Consider the following 13,114-nt stretch of genomic DNA (forward strand, 5'->3'; position numbering starts at 1 on the left):
CCTTATCGAAATTTAATTACTTGCAATCCAAGTTGAAAGAAAAATTTAAGTCAAAGGAAGAATCCAAGTCATCAAGATGCCAAAATTAATGAGCACACATCGAAAAATAATAAGGGCACGTACCCTTGCCAGAAGGAGCACTCACACTCCTAGGCACTTAGCCAAGACTCAAAAAAAATCGCTTTGCCTCAACTGAATGGAGGCTAGCGCAAGCATCCATGACCTCTAAAGTACTGGACTTGACCCTCCCTAAAGCGAACTAACTCACCTAAAGACTTTCTTTTACCACTAGACATAGTCGTTCGCTTAAAGACCTTCTTTCACCACTAGACACAGTCATAATCGCCAACAAGTAGTAAAGGCAGTAAGCTTGGAAAAAAGAGGATTGTTCTACGGCATCGCCCCATCGGTCCTTCGAACTCAGGGCACCCGCTCATGGTAATTCATATGCTTGCTAATCCCCTTTGAAAAAAAAAATCAGACATTGTCAATAGGACTTGGCACTTAACCAAGGCTCACCCTACTCAGACATGTAGCACGGGTGTGAGGGGGTCGAAAAAGCACGAGGCTAATGCGTGACCTCGTCCCTCGTGGGTGTGACGATTCTTTTTATTCAATCAAGTGTAATTGGATTTCCTGTGAGTTTACACCCAATTGATTAGTAATATAGGAGTCGCAATTCAGTTTTTAACGACAATGAGAAAAACTGACAAAACCCGGTTATCGTGACATAAAGGGAGTGCAATTATGTTTGACCACGACGGCCGTAGGTTCCCTTGTGATCCCTGGTGTGGGGATCTCTCAACATACACCCGCAAGGTAGAGATTGAGGGTTCGGGGGACTGTAACTACCGAGAGGAGTACTTCGCTCGTCGATAACTCCAGAGGCAGGATATCCTTACTAGCTCAGCATAAATAATTGAAGGGACATGCGTTAACTATTAAATAATTGAAGGGACATGCGTTAACTATTTTAGCAATATGCAACATATAATACTAATTCGATCGTGATTATCTGATTTAAATAGCATTAAGGGACCTAGCATGATAATCCGATTTCCCAAAAATATTATATTTGTTAGGCGTGATAGAACAATCAGATTAGTTTAGTTTAACGGTTCATAAAAAGGGCGAGGAAAGCAGTTAAATCATCGAAAAGGGACACATTACGACGCACCCTTGAGAGGTGCGTCACGATTCTCAGAAAACTAACCACTTTGACTTTGCTATTTCTCCTTTTTATTTAACGAATCTCAATTATGGGACAGGATACGTTCAGTTCGATTTATGGATCGATTGCGACAGGACGCGTGAAATTTTTTGCAGCGAGAGGCTTAGGCTAAGGGGTTTAGAGTCAATACTCAGAATATAATTATGTGTTGTTGTGTGTTCCTTTCACGTCGAATTTAGGGGCCTATTTATAGGGAAGAGTTCGTGGAAAGATAGAATTGCAGAGTTCTAATCCATAAAGAATTAGGAAAAAACACGTACCCAGGTACTTTCAGCGCCCAGGCCTGGGCGCCGAAGATTTCGGCGCCCAGAGCCAGGCGTTGAAAATAGGGTCTGGGCTGTTTTCTTTAGTCAGATTCGGATTCCTGAAATCCGTAGAGTTTGAGATTAATTCGAGTCTTTTAGCGCATACCAATTTCGTGACGGAATGCGTCTGGGCCCGTTACGAACTCTAGGCTCGTTAGGATTTTAATTAATACGTAACTCTTATTTCCGAATCATATTAGGAATAGGATTCTCGCCGTTTTCTATCTCATTTAGGATTTATGTTGGAATGCAACACCTAATTCTGACAGGTTTCTATCTGTAGACACCTACTTTTGTCCCCGTTCCCGCAAGGGAAAAGTTCGATGATGAAAGCATAAAAACTCCACTTGACAACGCATCTCCTATAAAATAAACGAATCTCGATTCCCCATTTCATTTCACCCGAAACCTGCTATTTATGGAAACCTGCTAAAAATAGTAACTGTTGTAAAAGGTAGCTTCTAAAAGTGGCAAATCGTAAAAGATAGAAACCTGTCAGAATTAGGTGTTGCATTCCAACATAAATCCTAAATGAGATAGAAAACTGCGAGAATCCTATTCCTAATAGGATTCGGAAATAAGAGTTACGTATTAATTAAAATCCTAACGAGCCTAGAGTTCGTAACGGGCCCAGACGCATTCCGTCATAAAATTGATACGCGCTAAAAGACTCGAATTAATCTCAAACTCTACGGATTTTAGGAATCCGAATCTGACTAAACAAAACTGCCCAGACCCTATTTTTAACGCCTGGCTCTGGGCGCTGAAAATACCTGGGTACGTCTCTTTTCCTAATTCTTTGTGGATTAGAACTCTGCAAATCTATCTTTCCACGAACTCTTCCCTATAAATAGACCCCTAGTTTCGACGTGAAAGAACACACAACACATAATATATTATGAGTATTGACTCTAACCCTTAGCCTAAGCCTCTCGCTGCGAAATTGTTCACGCGTTCTGTCGCAATCGATCTATAAATCGAAAAGAACGTATCCTGTCCCATAACTGAGATTCGTTAAAAAAAAAAAGGAGAAATAGCAAAGTCAAAGTGGTTAGTTTTCTGAGAACCGTGACGCACCTCTCAAGGGTGCGTCGTAATGTGTCCCTTTTCGATGATTTAACTGCTTTCCTCGCCCTTTTTATGAACTGTTAAACTAACCTAATATGATTGTTCTATCACGCCTAACAAATATAATATTTTTGGGGAATCGGATTATCATGCTAGGTCTCTTAATGTTATTTAAATCAAATAATCAAGATCGAATTAGTATTATATGTTGCATATTGCTAAAATCAACTCAGATTAGTTTAATAGTTAACGCATGTCCCTTCAATTATTTATGCTGAGCTAGTAAGGATATCCTGCCTCTGGAGTTATCGACGAGCGAATTACTCCTCTCGGTAGTTACAGTCCCCCGAACCCTCAATCTCTACCTTGCGGGTCTATATTGAGAGATCCCCACACCAGGGATCACAAGGGAACCTACGGCCGTCGTGGTCAAACATAATTGCACTCCCTTTATGTCACGATAACCGGGTTTTGTCAGTTTTTCTCATTGTCGTTAAAAACTGAATGACGACTCCTATATTACTAGTCAATTGGGTGTATACTCACAGGAAATCCAATTACACTTGATTGAATAAAAAGAATCGTCACACCCACGAGGGACAAGGTCACGCATTAGCCTCGCGCTTTTTCGACCCCCTCCCAGTGGCGACTCCACTTGGGATAGTGAAGGGAATACTCGTGCTTGTAGGTAATCAAAATAGCCGAAGGGTGAAACGATCCTACCCCGCGTTTATTTCCCCATCAAGTTGGGACGACCTGAAAATCAGCATATTAATGTGAACGGGCAAAACCGCATAACGAATCTCGGCTCCCTCGGGAGTTGGGACTAAGGATACCTTTTTTCGCCAATAGGGGGGTGCATTCGCCGCGCATGTTTCCCACTCGGCACTTGTGCAGGTAGTACACCTATCCCGAACCCAATCACTCGCTCATTAGGTCCCTCTCGCCTGCATGCCCCCTTGGCTTGCACTTGCGGGTTGGCCTCTTGAGCGAAATTCGTCTGTTGAAGACACTACCTCGACCGGGGCATGTGTTGGATCTACGATAGAAGCGGTACCAAGCCAGGCGCAAATAAACTACCCATAGAAGCCTATCATAAACTACGTGGCATATTTAATTTTCAAATCCATGTTTGTATTGTAGTTATGTGTAGCGAAATATGTGGTTGTGTGTGACAAACTATCCTAGAAAACCAACGACCTCAAAAAAATGCCCAAACATTCATAGACGAATTTGCCAAAGAGTTATACCGAAACACGTGTTCCCCAAACCCGAATGATCACCACAAAATAAGCGACGCTCGGGATGGCCCGTAACGAATCCCACAAACGTTGTCACGCGTAAAGGACGTTATTATGCTAGCACGCAAGTCGAAGTCGCATAAACAAAAGACAGAAAACGAGAACCAGTCAGGGACGCATTTTCAACGCCCCTGGCTGGGCGCCAGAATTTCTCACACCCCTAGCTGGGCGCTGAAGTTGCTGCTTGGCCTTCTGGTCAGGCGCAGCAGCTTCGGTGCCCGCACGATAGGAAAATACGTAGCAAAAAATGTTCATAAAAAAATTGCTACGAGGGCGTAAGAAAAACACTCGATTTCAAAAGCGACTCGCGAAAAATAAATAACTCTTTGCGTCGTTGTTAGGCCTCCTACGACGGCAATGCTCGACACTAAAAGTCGACCATGCAAATAATCATGAATGTCACACGGGCAGAGATTTTAAAAAACATAAAGAGTTCAAAGTGCACACGTAACAGTCCAAATATACTAGTCCGACTTAAGGGTAGTCATAGAATGCCTAAAAAACCGACTCACGAAACAAACTAATGTGTCTCCTACTCCACAACAATAATGCAGGGCCCCTGAGTACTTGCCCGTGATAGCCATCAAAAAACGCGAAGGAAGAAGCATATCCCGAACATCAGTACCTAGAGGTCGCACAAACCCAAGAGATGTATGCTCTGGGACACGACCCTTTACGTTCTCAAAGGCCACTCGCCCCAAAGAATCGTGCTATGCCAAAAACGCTCCCTAACTCACATGCTTTCGGGCTATTGTTTGGGTTAGAAAAGAAAAGAGCGAAGAAAGAAACAGAAATTATGGCATTAGCTCTCCAAGATGAAGTGTTCGATCCTACTAAATTGATCGCTCCATCACCCTCAAAAGATGACCAAATCCAACGAGGGTGGCGCAAGACTTTCAAATGGACTAATGCTCGTGGGATGAAGTTCAAGATATCTGCAGGAGAGGGTCCGATGTACGAAGAATTAGAGTCTGAATCCAAGCCTGACTCCGAGTCCGAACCTAGCAAAATTGTAACCCCTCCCAAAAATAGTTTAGACCCGGAAATCTCTACTCCGAGAGATCTTTTTGATGTAATGCTTCATGACTTTAATAAGATAAACAAAACTTTTGAGTATGTGCCGCTTAAAAATCAAAATAATAATGCAGAATGTCTCGCCACTAATGAGCACGAAAAAGAGCAAGAAGAAGAATATACCGAACTAATAAAAGCTGTAAATGAACAAGAACTCAAAACTCCTATAATTGAGGACACAGAATCGGTAAATATTGGAACAGAAGAAAATCCTAAAATTATTAAAATTGGCCTCACCTTAACTCCCACTGAAAAGGCCGATCTAATCTCCACTTTGCGGGAATTCGAGGGTGTCTTTGCTTGGTCCTACAAAGACATGCCGGGAATAGATCGAGAAATCGCTGAGCATAAAATTCCGCTAGATCCCAAAATGATGCCGGTAAAACAAAAGCTCCGGCGGCTCAAACCAGAGATAGCCTTAAAAAAAAAAAAAGAAGTCACTAAACAATTAGACGCCGGCTTTATAAAAGTTTCCAACTACCCAGAATGGGTGGCCAATATTGTCCCTGTAGCTAAAAAAGATGGACGAGTGCGAATGTGCGTAGACTTTCGAGACCTCAACAAAGCCAGTCCTAAAGATGACTTTCCCCTACCTCACATTGACATACTAGTAGACAATACCGCAGAACACGCGCTCCTCTCCTTTCTGGACGGGTACGCCGGATATAACCAAATACTCATGGCAGAAGAAGACATGGAAAAAACAACTTTCATTACCCCTTGGGGAACATATTGTTACACTGTAATGCCTTTTGGTTTGAAAAACGCGGGGGCCACCTATCAAAGAACAGCCACCACGTTACTCCATGACATGATACATAAAGAAATCGAGGTCTACGTGGACGACATGATCGTCAAATCTAAAGACCGGCATGGTCACCTCCCGGCACTTAAAAAATTCTTCACCCGAATCTTGAAATATAACATGAGACTAAATCCACAAAAATGCGTGTTCGGGGTAACCTCGGGAAAATTGCTAGGATATGTTGTTAGTACGCGAGGAATCGAGATTGACCCATCGAAGATCAAAGCCATTACCGAAATGCCCCCACCAAAAACTGAAAAACAGATAAGGGGCTTCCTCGGAAAGCTGCAATACATTAGTAGGTTCATTTCCAAGCTTACTATGACTTGTGAGCCAATATTCAAGAAGTTAAGAAAAGAAGAAAAGGCCGAATGGGATGAACAATGCCAAACTGCCTTCGATAAAATCAAAGAATACCTAAGCAAGCCACCCGTCCTCTCCCCACCTTTGCCTGGAATCCCTTTACGCCTATACCTAACCGTCACGGATACTGCAGCAGGAGCTATGCTCTCACAGTGTGTACATGGATCCGAGCGAGCCACTTACTACTTGAGCAAGAAGTTCATACACTACGAGACGAGATACACAGAACTTGAGAAAACCTGTCTCGCCCTCATCTGGGCATCCAAAAAACTCAGGCATTACCTATTGGCCCACACTGTTCATATAGTGTCACAACTAGATCCCTTAAAATACGTGTTCGAAAAGCCCGCCCTGAGTGGTCGCCTGTCCAGGTGGCTAGTCATGCTCTCAGAATTCGACCTAAAATTCATGTCGGAAAAAACAATCAAAGGAAGAGCGGTAGCCGAATTCCTGGCCGAGCATGCCACGAATGAGGAAACCCCGGAAGCTTACCTCCTCCCCGAAGAGGAACTTCTGATGATACAAGACGACTATTGGACACTATACTTCGATGGCGCGTCCAACCAAAAAGGATGCGGCGTCGGAGTTCTTCTAGTCAGTCCCGAAGGAGCCCATATACCAATTTCCGTCAAACTTGACTTCGAGGCCACGAACAATGCCGCCGAATACGAGGCCTGCACAGTTGGGCTAGAGGCCGCAGTTAGCCTCGGAGTCAAATACCTACAAGTCTTCGGGGATTCTTCCCTAATAATCAACCATATATCCAAAAGATGGAAGGTCCGAAGCACTAGTCTCTCAAAATATCAAGCTCACTTGGACCAAATAGTCGAGCAATTTGAAAAAATCGAGTATACGTACTTGCCAAGAGACGACAACCAATTCGCGGATGCACTAGCGAAGCTAGCTTCAATGGTCAACATCCCGAATGAATGGCACGGAATGACTTTTCGGGTCGAGCGAAGGAATGAGCCGACTTATTGTTGTGCCATAGACTCCGAACCTGAAAACACCGAAGAAGAACCATGGTACACGGACATCCTTCGTTACAAAACAAGTGGGGAATTCCCCCCAAACACTTCCCCGCGAGCACAAAAGGCCCTACGCCTCCTCGCTTCACAATATAGCATAATTCTGGGAGAACTGTACAAACACACGCCGAATAAAATCAAATTACTTTGTGTCCATCAAAACCAAGCCCAAAGACTGATGGAAGAATACCATAACGGCGTTTGCGGACCCCATATGAATGGAAAAATGCTATCCCGAAAAATATCCCGCTCAGGATACTATTGGACCACTATGGAAAGTGATTGTCATCACTTTGTAAAAACTTGCCCAAAATGCCAAATCTTCAGTAACCTCAACCATTTGCCTCCCTCAGAGCTATACACCTTCACTTCTCCATGGCCCTTTTCCACCTGGGGCATAGATATAATCGGCAAGGTAACACCAACAGGCGTGGGGGGACACGAGTACGTTTTAGTCGCAATTGATTACTTCACTAAATGGGTAGAGGCAGTCTCCTATTCGAAATTAACAGCCAAACATGTCGCTCGATTCCTAGAAAAGAACATATTCTGTCGATACGGGGTTCCACATGAAATCATAAGCGACCAAGGTTCCCACTTCAGGGCCGAAGTCCAACACCTGCTCAAAAAATATCATGTCAAACACCATAAATCCTCTCCCTACAGGCCGCAAATGAACGGCGCGGTAGAGGCGGCCAACAAAAATATTAAAGTCATAATTGAAAAAATGGCCGAAAATTATAAGGATTGGCCCAACAAATTACACTTCGCATTATGGGGCTATCGAACCTCAATCTGCACCTCCATTGGAGTGACACCCTACTCCTTGGTATACGGAATGGAAGCAGTCCAACCGGTCGAGTTGGAGATTCCCTCCCTCCGGATCGTCCTACAAAGCAAGCTACCCGAAGCTGATTGGGTTCAAGCTAGGTACGACGAACGCGTCCTTTTAGACAAACGGAGGTTGAGAGCTCTACATCACGTGCAAGTGTATCAAAAGCGCATCGCAAGGCAATTCAACAAAAGAGTCAAACCTCGAAACATCAAAGAAGGCAATTTTGTATTAAAAGAAGTCCGCGCACCTACTACGGACCCTCGAGGAAAATTCCGGCCTAACTGGACAGGACCATATTTTGTAAAGACCATCCTACCCGGCGGAGCAGTCCAACTAGCCGACATAGATGGAGCGGAATTCGCTAACCTCACGAACTTAGACCAACTGAAAAAGTACAATATTTAATAAAATTCAGTCCGGAGTTAAGGCATCTAATAAAACACATTACGACTCATAAGCAAACATTCTACGCATTACTCTAAACAAACGGCATAAAACTCGATAAAGTAGAAAAAGCGAAGGACAAAAACTTCAACGCCCAGGATTGGGCGCTGTTATTTTTCACGCCCAGGCCTGGGCGCCAATATTTCCTTCGCCCTAGATCGGGCGTCGTTCTCTCTTGCCACCTACCCTCCCGCTTCTGCAAAGTGTTCGTACTCCTTTTTCTAACCCTCAAAAGAACCACGAACACTTGGGGGGAAGCAGACATGTAATGAACACCCTTTCAAAAGTTTTTTTCAAAAAGCTAGAACTACGCGCGACCTGATTCTGACAAGATACGTAGGCAATCCTTCTCAAGGATTCGGTCCAATAAATATTATAAAATAATAAAGTCATGCAACGCATCAAGAAGAAAAGATATTGCAAAGGGCACTCTACCCTAACCCATGCACGGGCAAGACCAAATAAAATGAAAAAGACACAAGAATTTCCAGGAACAAGCCCAACAAAGGAGTATGGCACGAGTCGGCAAAAAACAAATCCCCCCCCCCTAGTGAACATGCATATGTAATACCCCAAGTAGTCGGTTAGTCTAAAAATATGTGTGCACTCTTATATGAACTCATTATTTTTACGAAAGTCTTTTCCTTTTCAAAATTCGTCGTTGGTTTAGAAAGCTAATATTGCTATAATATGTCAAAACAAAGCCCACGGAAGGCTCAAAACATTCTTGCACCAAAAATCGCAAAAAATTTACATATATACATGCGGAATACAAGAATAAATATGTACAAAACAGGAGGTAAGCCTAAGACTCGTCATCGGCTCCATGTCTCCAAGCCTCGCCGGTCCATCCACTCCACTCCCCGTGGTATGAGGGACCCCAGCCAGAGTCACCCCAAAAATGAGGTTGTGACTGCAACTCGGGGCTAGGCTCTCGGGCCACCGACACGGAACGCCGCCTACGCTCCGGCTCGGACCTCTCCCCGGAAGAACTCACCCCCGCGTTAGAACGGCGATGCCGTAGGGGTGAGTGCCGTGCTCTCTCTCTCTCGCGACGACCGTGTCCCCTGCCCGAGGGACCCGCGTCGTCGGCCCCAGCACGCCCATCAGCCGTCTGCAAAGAAAAAAGAGACAGAAAAAGAATGAATAACCGAAAGCCAAACAAAAGGGTACAGATCAAAAAAAGAGAGGGCACATTACCCGAGTAGAGTGGGGGCTCCTGCAAGAAAGTGCAGACCGAGCTCGAACCAACGCGGACTTCAACCGGTTGATCACCCCCACCATCGCATTGGCCGTACGGGCCGGAACCTGAAACAAGAATGTCAAGAAAAAGGGAAAAAAAATATATAAAAAAGAGTACACAAATGAAAGGTGCATACCGCCTCTACTCCCTCAGGGAGCGGAGCATGGAAAACCCGGTCTTCCGGGAAAGTCTCCACAATCTCGGATCCACTCTCTCCGGTATACGAGATCCGAGCATCGGGAAGCACCCATCCCCCCAACGAAGGGTCAGGACCCTCCTGCACAAAACACAGTGGGCATAAACACATGGGCACGAGCATGAAAACACTAAAATCAATACAAAGAGAGGAGGCAACTTACAGCGCCAGGCTCCGGGAGACGAAGAGAATCCTGGATAAACTGGTAATAGCTAGCTCCCTCTATCACCAACTCTGTCGCCGGTACGCCAGTCCTCGAATGGACCCTCCACGACTCGCCTATCGAGCGAGTAGACAGCATGGTTGCAGGCGGAGGCCTGGGCACCGAAAAAACCCCGACCGTCCGCATACGTACCCGCTCTCCCAAGTACCAGACAGGGTCCCGATGGCCAACGAACAAGACCCGCATCTGGCTCAGGGCATAACTATCCCTGACTGAAGCATGGGTACCCCTAACAGAGAGCCATGGGGTCCAAACCACCTGTTTTCGTACAAACGCAGTGAGATCTCGCACATAAAAAAAAAATATAAAGGAATACGAGATAGAGGATAAGACTCTGTACATGCTCAGGGTTCCTGTCCCGGATAAGATCCCACACGGTATCGGGCGGTGGACGCACTGTTAGCTTCTTCTTCCAACCCCAACGGCGACCGGCAGGGAACTCCAAAGGCCTCTGCCCCTTTCGGGGAGCTAGCCAAGGTAAGTGCTCAAAGGCCCACAGCTGCAAAAAGAAAAGGACAATAAAACATTAAAAAAAGAGGCCTGATAAAAGCGAGAAAACAAAAGAAAGTCCAGGCACATACCTCGATCAAATGCGGCACTCCCGCTAATGTAATCACAAAGTGACGTCTACTCGGGTCCGAGTCGCGCACCGACAAACTCATCTAACCGACAAGCGTCGCATAGCCCAAATCGCCCCAGCGATAGTCACCTAGTGTAAACACGTCCTCCACCATGCCTATCCACCTCGGGTCAAAGGTGTCAGTCGGACCCGATAGAAAAGTGAAAGTAATAAAATGGAGGTAGAACAGCCGAGCCTATCTCAAAGGCGACTCCTCTACCCCATGCTCCAAAGCCCACATCAGGTCAGCGAAAGGTATCCCACGGGGCTGGTACGAAGGTAATCTACTACCCATCCACGAGCCCAGGAGCCTGGTACCCTCAACAACAATCGGCGATGGGCCATCCGACCTCAGACGAACGGGGTTCCCTGTAAAGGTCAAGCCCGTCAAAGCTGTGTAGTCCTCAGGAGTGATCGTCATCTCGCCCCAAGGAAAGTGGAAGGTGTTGGTGGTATCCCACCACCACCTCATGAACGACCGCAGAAAGGACAGGGAGATGTTAAGCCGCAGTATCTCCCAGAAAGTCTCAACCACCGGAAACAGTGAGCTCGCCCTCACCAAGGCCTGGGCGTCCGAGCTCAGATAGCTAAAAACGGCCTCACTCGTCGCGGCGCCATAGCCGCGAACCGTAGTCTCTCTCCTCGCGTGAAGGCGGGAAGTCACATGGTGCTCTAGGTCGTAATGCAGATCACGACCATCGTAAAGCTCAGGGCCCACCCATAAGGGACCCGGGCCAGTCGACTGACGCGTCATGCCACGCACCTCGTGGCCACCAGGAGGGGGTAACGACTCGTCAGACATGCTGATCAACAATACAACAAGGCATTATACCTTTGACAAAATCGGCACTCATACCGATCCCTAAAAAGAGTGCATTTCACTCATGAAATGGAGTCATACAATTTTTGTTCCCTAAAAACATGATACTAAGTTCATACTTAGCAAAATTCCCTAAGTAAAATTTAACTCCAGCAAAATCAAAGTTCCCCCATGATTTGTCACCCATGAATTAGGAGGAACGCAAGCAACATACCAAGAATACCTACATTATAAAAAGTACTAGGGTCGTAGGTACACTTGGGGGCTAGCATGAAAATGCCCAAATTCAACAAAAATCAACATACTTGCAAAAATTAACATGCACAAACTAATTAACATGTTATGTGGAGCATTTCCAACTATCCAATTGAAGGAAAGGGGCGCAAAATCAAAAACCCCCAAATCAATTTCATGCACAAAAATACTTGACAAAAATACTGAAATTGACAAAAAAGCTCGAAATTATTGAAAATTACTTACATTGGGAAGATTAGGAAGTGATTTGGAGTAGAATTCGTGAAAGAAAGTGAAGAAAACGAGCAAAAATCAGTACTAAGAAGTGAAGGAGACGGTCCGCGAATTTAAAGACCAGCCCCCTCTTTCGCATTTTCAACGCCCAGCTCTGGGCGTTAGAAATTCTCGCGCCCACTGCTGGGCGCTGAAAATGCTTCCTAGACAGCGAATATTCGCTGTCGGGCACGCGTACTCCCCTATTTTGTGTAAGAAATCCGTTATCTTGATATTTCTATCCCAAAAAAAAATATAAAAAAAAATTAAAAAATAAAACTTTCAAAACAGATTCGTCCACTTCTATCGGACGGGGCGTCCCCCCTCAGCGGACAGGTTCGCCATCTTCAGCCGGCGGGGTCTACGTCACAAACCGCGTAGGTCCTTATTACAAAAACATCAAAACAGATTCGTCCACTTCTATCGGATGGGGGGTCCACCCTCAGCGGACAGGCTCGCCCACCTTCAGCGGGCGGGGTCTGCGTCACTAACAGCGCAGGTCCTTAGTCTCTGCAGCGATAACTTTTATCGGTTTTCCCTTTTTCCGAAAATTAAGGGATCGGTTTTCCCTTTTTCCGAAAATTAAAGGATCGGTTTTCCCTTTTTCCGAAAATTAAAGGATCGGTTTTCCCTTTTTCCGATAATTAAAGGATTGGTTTTCCCTTTTTCCAAAAATTAAAGGATTGGTTTTTCGTTTTTCCAAAAAAGAACGATGTGCTGGATTTTCCTTCGTTTTACGTCCTATAAAAACAAGGGGGTTTTCTCGTTTAGCTAGCCCTGAAAATGAGAATCTTTAAAAACGTTTTACCTCGTGATTGGGCTTGGCCAGGCCCAATTACACTTTACAGCTTTAATTTCGAAAACATTCGTAGCTACTCCCAATGACAAAGTGAGGGAGTTTCTACGCATCTTTAGATCCTTCCAATGACAAAGTGAGGAAGTTTCTATACTATCAGTTGACAAATCCCAATGACGCGTGAGGGATATGTCGACACTTCAAGTGATGACCCTTAAGTCAAATGTTATCACTCGGGGGCTCGTGAGACCCTCGC

The sequence above is a fragment of the Spinacia oleracea genome, chromosome 3 (genome assembly GCF_020520425.1).
Source record: "Spinacia oleracea cultivar Varoflay chromosome 3, BTI_SOV_V1, whole genome shotgun sequence".
Taxonomy (NCBI): domain Eukaryota; kingdom Viridiplantae; phylum Streptophyta; class Magnoliopsida; order Caryophyllales; family Amaranthaceae; genus Spinacia; species Spinacia oleracea.